The following is a 9,840-nucleotide window of genomic DNA, read 5'->3' as shown; positions in this document are numbered from 1 at the left end:
CAGCCTTCCCATGAAGGCCTGCCTGTACCCTAAAAAAGTGCAGAAAATGCAGAATAGCCTCTTCAGATCGAAGCTTTGTGTATTGATCTTGTGGAAGAGAACAAATTAAGCAGACAGAAGGCTATCACAGGACCTGCCCATCTGAATGTTTCATTTCATGATGAACCAAGTAAGCCAATGGCCCGATATTTTTCGTGCTGCTCCCGCAGCCGCCGTCCAGGATGGCGAAGGTGGCTAAGGCACGGACATGCCAGCACTGCTCCAGCAGCAGACAGAGCAGCTGAGGGACTGGGGGAAATCTCTCACAGACTCGAATTTCCCAGATTGGGTTTAAAAATCTATTTCATGATTTCTTTGGTGGTCTCAGACTGCTGAGGTGTGATGAATCTGCAGGGACAGGAAGTACAGCCATGGCCAGGCTTGTTCACAGGTCACTGAGCAATGAGTTTGTGGCTACTTGTGGCATGTCCCTGGAAGCTGTGATCACAGCCCTACAAGCCTGGCATGGCCGATCTGTCACAGAACACGAGCCAAGAAACCAGTGTACGGACTGTCCTTTGCCCTCTGAAACTATCCCTGTGCATATCCCCACCAGCAATCCTCTCTCCGTATCCTGTTTCTCCTCTGCTGCCTCCTCTGTACCCTGAGTCCAACATCCTCAGCCAGCTCTTCCCAGCACTAAGCAACACTCCCACCCATAAAGAGCAGCTGAAGGAGATGCTGGCTGCCCACCCCGAGAGAGACCCGGGCTGGCTCCTGGCGCTGAGCTCCCACGCAGCTGCAGTTGCACGCTCAGACTCACCAACTGTACCCAGACTTGCTTTGCTCCTTGGCTGTCTGAATGTGCCTGTGGCTGATGCTTCCCTTGTGTCAGAACTTATTTCTGTTCTTCTAAAAATGTGAAGCAGCTTTAGCCATCTTTGTAAGCACAAAGTAGGGATTTGTACCCAGGTGTCTCTCTTGTTGCTTCCCCTGGTGCTTTTTCATCTGCTCTTGTAAAGCCTTCCCTTGTACTTTGTCTTACATGAGATTGTAAAAGCTTCAGGACAAGGGCTGAGTTTTGCAGTATAAGCACATCATCTTGCCTAACTAAAGGCAGCCAGAAAAGGGTCATGTTTATTAACCAGTGGAACTGAACATTAAACCCATTTCTTAATACATGGGAGCAGTATCAAAATCAGTGAGTGTGATGCCAATCTGAACTACAAAATTCAGACAGTTTTAGAGATGATTTCTCTCTCCTCTCCTTAAAAAACTCCCTCAGCACATATATGATACTCTCAAATCTTGCCAGGGTGCACTCTATATGCAAGAAAATAAAAAGGGTCTAGCAACCTGGATTTGCGGTGACAGATTAAAGAAACCCAATCTATTTTCTTTGAAAAAGAGAAGACAGATGGGTAACTTGATTACAGACTACAAATGCCAGCTTGGAAAAAGCTTTGTGATAAGGTCTTCAGCTGAGTAGCAGAAGACAAAGGCAGATCCAGAGCCTGGAAATCAAAATTAGACGAATTTAGAATAGGAAGCAGAGTAAGAAATAGCAGAACAGCATGCACAGGGATGGAGTGATTCACTGTTACTTGCAGGTTTTGAAAAACAGGACTGGATGTCTTTTTAAAAGGTTAAACCAGGACATCTAGGGCCAATAGTGAAACATGCTATTGTCCTGGGGAGCCCAGAAAGATAACTTTCATAATTAACGTTGATTCAAAACAAGGAAAGATTTGAGATTTTAAAAGGTACAGTAGGGGAAATAGCTGAGGCCGTAATCCAGCCATTGTTGGAGTATCACCTGCTTTCAAGACCTTTGAAAACTCCACCCTGCAGCAGGGAAGCACCATGGCTCAGCCACAGTGTGATGGACAGCCTGCACATGCCCTGTCCACAGCGGACCGGAGCCAGCCTGAAGAACACCTCCTGAGGCAGCTGTACCTTATTTTGGGCTGCGGTTCAGTCACTGACGCTTTCATCTCCATAACAAAGCCCATCTCTAACCATACTAGGACACAAATGTGCATAAATCACAGCATGCATCCAAGCACACATTACAGTGCTTCGAGGCTGGCACTTGCTTGCTCACAGGGTGAGGCTATGAGCTACTTAACACCGGGAAGGTGCACCCAGTGGGAGGCCAGGCAGGGACACAGAGCCCCTCCAACCAGCCTCTGACCCTCAGGACCTGCCAGCCACTCTCCAAGGTCAAGGAGACAAGTGTCTGGTCTCAGTGGGAGCAGAGGAGCTTCTCAAGCCTTGCTGGATGAGCCTTCTGAAGACCAGAAGGGTAATTTTTTTGAGGTCCAGAAGGGTAATTTAAGTGTTTACACAATCTCAGTGTCAGAACCTGATAATGATTATAATTTACTGCAGTCTAATTGTACAAGAAGCTACCCTGGAGGTGTCTTGACTTGAGGTGTCCCTTAGCTGAGTAAATCCAGGTTAATTAATGCTTCTTAAAAGAGAAAGAGACAAGGCCGGCTGCATGCTACATTCCCAAGTGAGTTGTGTGTTAGCTCATCTCTGCATCTACAGGCCACTGTGGACTGAGATCAGCCGACTTCTCTCACTACAAGAAACCCAGGGTGATGAGGAAGTCACTACAGCTCTGTCCCCTGTCATTCACCATGCGGCCTCTCCTAGGCAGACACCAACACCCAGATGCAGGTGACACTGAGGGCAGCTACCTGCAGCCTTCTCAAAGTGACTTGTGCTGCACCTTTCCCCCACTGAAGCACCACTGGAGAGATGTCCAAGGGATCCTTCATCCCAAAGGAGAGCTGCAAAGCATCTCCTCACTAAGGACATTCCATCTTGCTTGCCGTTGATTTTAAGCCAGCATGTCTCTCCATATACCATCTCTTCCTCCTCTTCTGCTGCTTGTGAGCAAGATGGAGCAGAGCAGGAACATTACCTGCTCCAAAGTCCAGTGTGAATGGGCTACTGGTGAGCTCAGCAGCTCAGTGTATGTCTCCCAGGCAGCTCCCCACCATGACAGGTACAGATGGCCTTTGCTCCCTGGGCTGGGGAAGGGATGTCAGGGAAGGGTTGTGGTGGCAGGTGGATGCACGCCAGAGCAATGCTTCAAATCCTCACAGCTCCCAGGAGTGAAGAGTGACTCCAGTTCCCCTTCTCTGCTGCCTTCTTCCTCTTCCTCTTGCACAGATACTGGACAGCACTGCTCTGCACACCAGGCCAGCTGTGAGCTTTTTAGGAAAGTGACACCCAAAACAAGGCAGAGAAACCAGATGTAGGGCAAAGAGCTGGACCGCCAGGAGATGGAGGGGACCTCCAGGAAAGCCTGGTGCCTGGGGAAGGGAGTAAAGGCACTGTTTACAATAGCAGCTGGCCCAGCCACTTGCCTTTGTCCTGATCATGGTTCATGTTTATATTTTGCTTCAGCGAAGGCCTCTCACCCTTGTTTGAAGGCAAGGGAAAGGAAAGGGCTCATTTCCCTCAATCACACAGGAATGGCAACTACGGTTTGGCAGGTGATGTGTTCAGGATGCCTGTGAGAGCAGAGCTGTGTCTGTGAGGCTGCTCAGGGTAATGGCCTTTAGCCTGGAGAGCAGGAAATATTAATGAGCTGTTAATTATTCCCAAGCTTCTCTCTCTCTCTCTCTCATACATACCCCCTGCACATATGCACTCACACAGGACAGTGTTGGCAACATCTCAGCCAACTGAAAATGTGCAGTTGTCTGTTATTTTCTCTCTTCCCTGTGGTCCAAATCTCCCAGACCCACCTCCCATCATATTCACCTGCCATCTGAGCATCTTAATCTCCTTGTCCTTTGCAGAGAAGCTATGAATGCTTCCCCTTCCCTGAAGGTCAGGCAGTGCAATGCCCTTGGAATGTCCAGGGAATGGGTATTTACACAGTGACCCTTGCTTTGCGCACTTGTTCCAGAATGCCAGGAGGCTGGTGAGGGGTCAGAACAGTGCTGCCCAAGCCAGGCTTCACCCTGCTCTCAGCTGTTCATACCCAACCCTGAAACCTCTGAGCCTCCTGTAGTCCTGGGAAGAGCCAGGTACTGGCCATTTCAGATCGCCAAATCAAGCAAATCCAGGCCACCACAGTAGCACACATGGCAGATACGTGGCTGGGGTATAGGAAACAGCACCTGCAGCTTCCTCAGTGCCTTGCCCTGGACCAAGCACTGAAGTTGCCAAAGGTGCACTAGCAGCTACCCCATGGCTCATTAGGATGCTCACGCATTAAAGGCAGTACCTGGGACTGTAGAGACTGGCAGGGACTGATACTTCCAGGCATCATTGGAGGACCTGGAGCAGGAAGTGATGAGTGAAACAGGGGTTTGTGCCATGTGCTGGACCAGCACAAGCTTTCTGTGGCAAGTACCAGGCACAGGCAGAGAGACTGTCTTAGCCGGGCACCCACAGCCAAGCAACAGCTTCTGCCTCTCAGCAGGGCTTAGTGAGTGGCTCCAGAGTCACATGCATGTAGTCATGTCATCCTGAGAGCAGAGCTGGCCAAAAGCACGGAGTGCCCACAGCCGTGCTATGCTGCTTCCCTGCTTCTTAGGCTGAAGCACTAACGGGGATCAGAGACAAGCTGGCTCCTGCAGGCACAGGCAATCAGAGCCAAGAATTCCAGGAAGGCAAGCAAAAAACAAACAAACAAACAAACAGCACCCAGAAAACAACATGCACAGCAGCACACCAGCTTTCAGGTCCCAAGGCTTTCAACATGAGCAGGGAGATGTTTAGCAATTGGGCATTCTTCAGAGAACAATGGGGAGACAGTCAAGCTGCAGCAAGGCTGGCTGGGAGAGGGTCGTGCAGCTGGAGCAGCAGTGTTATGAGCAGAAACGGGGAAAGGTTGCATGTGCATATGCTGCTAACGGCTCTGGAAGACCCCTCGACACACCACCTGCAGAAGTGATGGGTAGGCATGGGAAAGGCTTTGTGTCTGCTAGAAATCAGCATCAGTGAGCAGCATCTTATCAATGGTTGTGATCCAGGAAAACAACATCCAGTTGTGAGCCTGGAAAACAACAGATTTGTTTATGCCTGAAGTTCACAAAGCATCTGACCTGGTAAAATAACCCAGCCTTTAGAGATGTTTTTCACCACAGAATGGGAAGAAGCTTGTCTGAGAAAGGGCACCCAGGGGCAGGCTTGCTGGGCAACTGGAATGGGCTCAGCAATATTCTACAGTCTAGCAGAGGAAATGAGAGAAAAAAGCAAAACACATCCAAGAGAATATGCAGAGATAAAAAGCAGAAGAGAAAGATAATTGCAAAGAAAGGTCTGTGGGTGGTGCTGAAAAAAACATGACAATGGAAAATGACGTGCATGTGGTTCCTGTACGGTCACCATGGCAAGAGAAATTGTTATCCTAAAGCTTGCAGGAAAGAAAAGCAAGAGAAAGGGACACCCTGTCAAAGCCATGACTGAAGGTTTCTGTTTGCCCACAGGTGACACCGCAGGTAGTGCAAATTAGCAGAGAAATGAGTGCCCAGACTAGCTCAGTCAAAGCAAGGCGGCTGCATACGGATCAACCTCAAACCCAGTGTCAAAATGGCACCAGGACATCAGGGGATTTGTGAGTGAACAGAAACCCCTTCAGCGGTCTGGAAGTGGAAATGGCACAGCCCAAACAGGCAACACCACGCTGAAGTGTTTATGCAGGCAGAACCACAACAGGAGCTGCAAGGTGGAAATTCCCACAGTGCCATGGGAAGCAGTGCAGTTGGAGACTTTGGTTAGTGTAGGCAATACACCAGCTCACAAACCCGGTGCACCAAACCTCAGAGAAACTCTTTGTGTATTTCAGTCAGAAAAAATACACGAGGAAGTCCCAAATGCAGGTGACATGCCTCTACTAAAACAGAGTAAGATACCTAAGATGGGTTTCCAGAAGGAAGAGTCTAAGAGAATTGGTACCAGTAAAAAGAAAGGAATGATTCATACAGTACAGGATCTGCCCAGGGAAGATGTACTGCACTGAAAGTAAAAATAAGGGAGGGAATGAAGTAAATTGGAAGAGAAGCCCATTCACCAACAAGGTAGAGCCCATGACCCATTCTCAGTCCTTCACATGATATTTTCCTTCTCCATCAGTGAGATGTAGACAGTCACAAACCTGAGTTAAAATGTAAGTGGAAGAACAGGACTGCCAGCAGCATTCCAGGCTGGCAAGAAAATGTCACAGCAGATGACATTCTGGGGTAAGGCACTGAAACACCACCCATCACAGTCCTGACTTAGGTCTTCGAGGAGAGGCAGGAGCAGGGTTCAGCTTGAACAAAAGCAAGATGAAGTTTTCAGTGACTGGCACCATTGAAGGGACACCTGCTGACTTCCAAAGGCAACAGCCTTCCAGACAAAAAGCAAATGAAATGACCAGATGTCCTTTCAGAGACTATTAGGATTTGTAAAGTATCTAATAGACATTCTTGCCTAAGTGTCTCTTTATCCATTGTATCCTTCCACATGAAAATACAACAGATGAGATCAAGAGATTCCCAATCTGAGATGAACACTGAGAGCACAGAGGGACATGGCATCTAAAAAGTAGTTATGTGCCAGTTTTCAAGGCAGGTTTGGAAAGAATCTGAAGAACAAACCATACTGCAAGTGCTCATGTCTACTCGTTTATCAAGAAAGCGTCAAGGAGATTTAAGAAGAAAATCCATCAATCCCAGACAAAGGTACTTTAAGGAGGAGTTCAGCAGGACACAGAAGGAAAGGACTCAGAAACCTGAACAGACTCACAAACCCTACTCTGCAGAAGCCACCAGGTATAAAGCAGGCCCTGTCATCCCCAAAGACTGGAGCTTCTGGAGTATCAAATAGCTTCCAAAATAGCCATAAGATGATGCAGACATGGAGGACAGAGAGATGACTCATAAGGCAATGACACTCCTGTCAGGTCTGGCTGCCCAGGGATACAGAGCATCCCTGCAGGTGCCTTGCACCTCAGCGCTGCTCCAGCATGGGCTTCCCCCAGTGTAGCCATCACCAGAGCATGCAGTTTATTTTCTGTCAGATCATGAGATGGACAAGATGGGAAAGCCCAGCTGATGGGTTAGGGAAGCCTGGGAGAGACTCAGAAGAATACAAGCCTGACACATCACAGTCGTACAGGAACTTCTGAAAATCCTTCCCAAAGCACTGGAGCAAGGGTTTATTTTAACCTGATTAATATTGTACTAATACTCTGGGATCAAACATGGCTTAAATCTTGGACAGCAGTAAGAAAGAAGTCATGCCGCAATTCAAAAACCAGCTGCAAGGAACTGAAGGTGTCTCAGACAGAATTAAACCTTAGAGTCAAGAGATAAATGCTGCAGCCATCACTCCCTACACACTGATGTATGTTTATGCATTCTTGTGTGGTCTCAACACCACTGTTGGCAGGTGCAAAAGAAAGAAAAAAAGAAAAAAAAAACAAAACAAAATAGCAAAATAAAACAACCACCCCATAATCAGTGCATGAAGGGAATTTGGTTATGTAAGAATTCATTCTTCCTTTCTCAAAAACCGTCTGGTGCTCAGGGGCTCGTTTCTTTGTATTCATCCCAGTTCCTGGACTGTATCCCAACAGCCTTCATGGCAGCCAAATACAGTCTTTTTTATATTTTTTCCCCTCTCCTCTAGTGTGACAGGAATTGTTGGCACTTGTGCTGTTTCCTACACTTGTCTCCAGTGCTGCGGTAAGGGGAGCCTCTTGCTGCCAAGTTTCCTGCCCGTGTTTCCCTCTCAGAGGAGCCGTAGCTGTTGGGACAGCATGCAGGAGCTGAGGAGCCATAAACAGCTTAGCTGGGACCCTCAGTGCACCCCGGCACCATCGTGTTTTCCTGCAGAGCTGGGGCAAGACAGGAACACGGAACTCTTTGCCCATCATCTGGTACCCAGGAGAGCCAGTTGCCCTTCCACGTGTCCCTGTCACTAGCACACATAGTTTCTACCAGCTGTACGCTTGGAAGGGATAATGTTTTCTCTGCCCTTTCCAGTCCCAGAGAGATGTTTTCCCTGGCAAAGGCCAGCACAGCATCCAGCACTGGTCTCCCATCAGTCCTGCTGAATGCAAAGTGCTCATGAGAACAGAAAGTGACTCGAGATCAGTGCTGGTAAGTCCTGGGGTTATCTGGGTGCCCTGTGACCAGCGACAGGGGAAATGACAGCTCCAGGGCTGACACATGCCTTCTCAGTACAACAAGTAGTTAATCTCAACTGGGGATTCTTTTTACATCTGACCTCACTATTCGCTATCCCCAGTCATTGGTCACTTCCCCGCTGCCCTGTCCTTCTCTTTTTGGTTTTGCTTCTCCCCTCCCCCAGGGACACAGCAAGCTCTCAGGGCAGGGACACCAGGCAGTGCAGGCACAGCCCCCTCATCTCAGCACACACAGACAGGCTGCATCATGCTGCTGCCCGCCTTACCATAGCACAGGGAAGGGAAGGTTTATTTAAGCACATGCAGTTACAGTTAGCAACTCTTGGCTGTTGCTCAGCCTCCCAGCATCAACCTCCGATACGCCTTCTGGCATACATATTTATGATCCCAATTACCACTGAACAAAAACCCAGGTTACTGTGAAAATAAATGATTTTTAATCTAAATTGCCCAGTTTACATACTTCAGCTACCTCTGCTTAGCAGAACAGCTGGTGTTTACCAACTTCTCATTACTGTTCCAAGCAACAGAAGAAGATGTTGGCTGGAGAGGACCAGCCGCCTCTGAGATAAGATGAGCTCAGATTTTCCTCTGCCTCAGACTCTCTTGCTCCTCCACATCACTGAGGAGCCCCCAGCAGAGGCAGGCTGATGCTGTAGGTCAGCCTGTGCCGAAGTCCAAGGTTGACAGAGATGGATAAACAATGTGACACCTGTGGACACCAGCTACAAAACCTGGGCACTGAGCTCCAGAAGAGCTCTGCACAGCCACGGTGTGCTTTTAGCAGGGGTAGTGGAGCAGCATCAGCTGTGGCTGATGACTCTGGTTAAGTGGATGCCCAGATGAGGGTCCTTGGAATGGGAGAGGCAGCTCCCACCTGTACCCTGGATCCACACAGCACACCACCGAAATTCAGACTTCCCCCCCAAGCAGCATGTGCTTTCCCTGCCCGATTGCCAGGCTTTGACAGTACTCAGAGAGGGTTTCTATCCCTCGTTTAACCCATGGGATCTGAGTCATGGAGCAGAAAAAGGCTTTGTTGGAGCTGGATGGTACAGACAGGAACAGGAAGGCCTCTCCATCCAGTCCAGCCTCTGTCCAACACAGGCCCAGTGAAGATTTGCAGCACTGTACAGTGAGGGAATGACGAAAGATGTCTGCTGATAATTATTATTGTTGGGTGTTGTATTTCTGCATGAAAGAATAGTTTCCGTGTAAACCCAAATAAATCTAGCTATCTCTACACTTCTGTCCATATCTTAGGGACATGGTTTAGCGGTGGACTTGGCAGTGCTAGGTCAATAGTTGGACTCAATGTTCTTAAAGTTCTTTTCCAACCTAAACGATTCTGTGAGTCTATCTGTATTTATTTATTACAGTTATCAGTGCTTCCTTTTTCCTAATGCCTTGGGAGGCTCACACCGGAGCTAAGATGATCCAAGAATTATTCTTGTCATGGTATTTCCACTGTCCAAGAATGAGCATATGTTAAAAAAATCCAGTCCCTCTTTATTCCAGGCCTTAAATGGCCCCCTGAGGCATCAAACAAAAATGGGGTCAGAGTGCCAGTGTTGGCTCCTAGGTGGGCTTACATCAGGACTGGTAGCACCAGTGCCTGGAGAGTCACACTGGTGAAAGATTGGAGTGAAACAGATTGGCACCAGATCCAGACACCGGCACACAGATGCACTGAGGCCAAA

This window comes from Strix uralensis, chromosome 14 (genome assembly GCF_047716275.1).
Source record: "Strix uralensis isolate ZFMK-TIS-50842 chromosome 14, bStrUra1, whole genome shotgun sequence".
Taxonomy (NCBI): Eukaryota; Metazoa; Chordata; class Aves; order Strigiformes; family Strigidae; genus Strix; species Strix uralensis.
Note: the sequence above shows the minus strand (reverse complement) of the source record.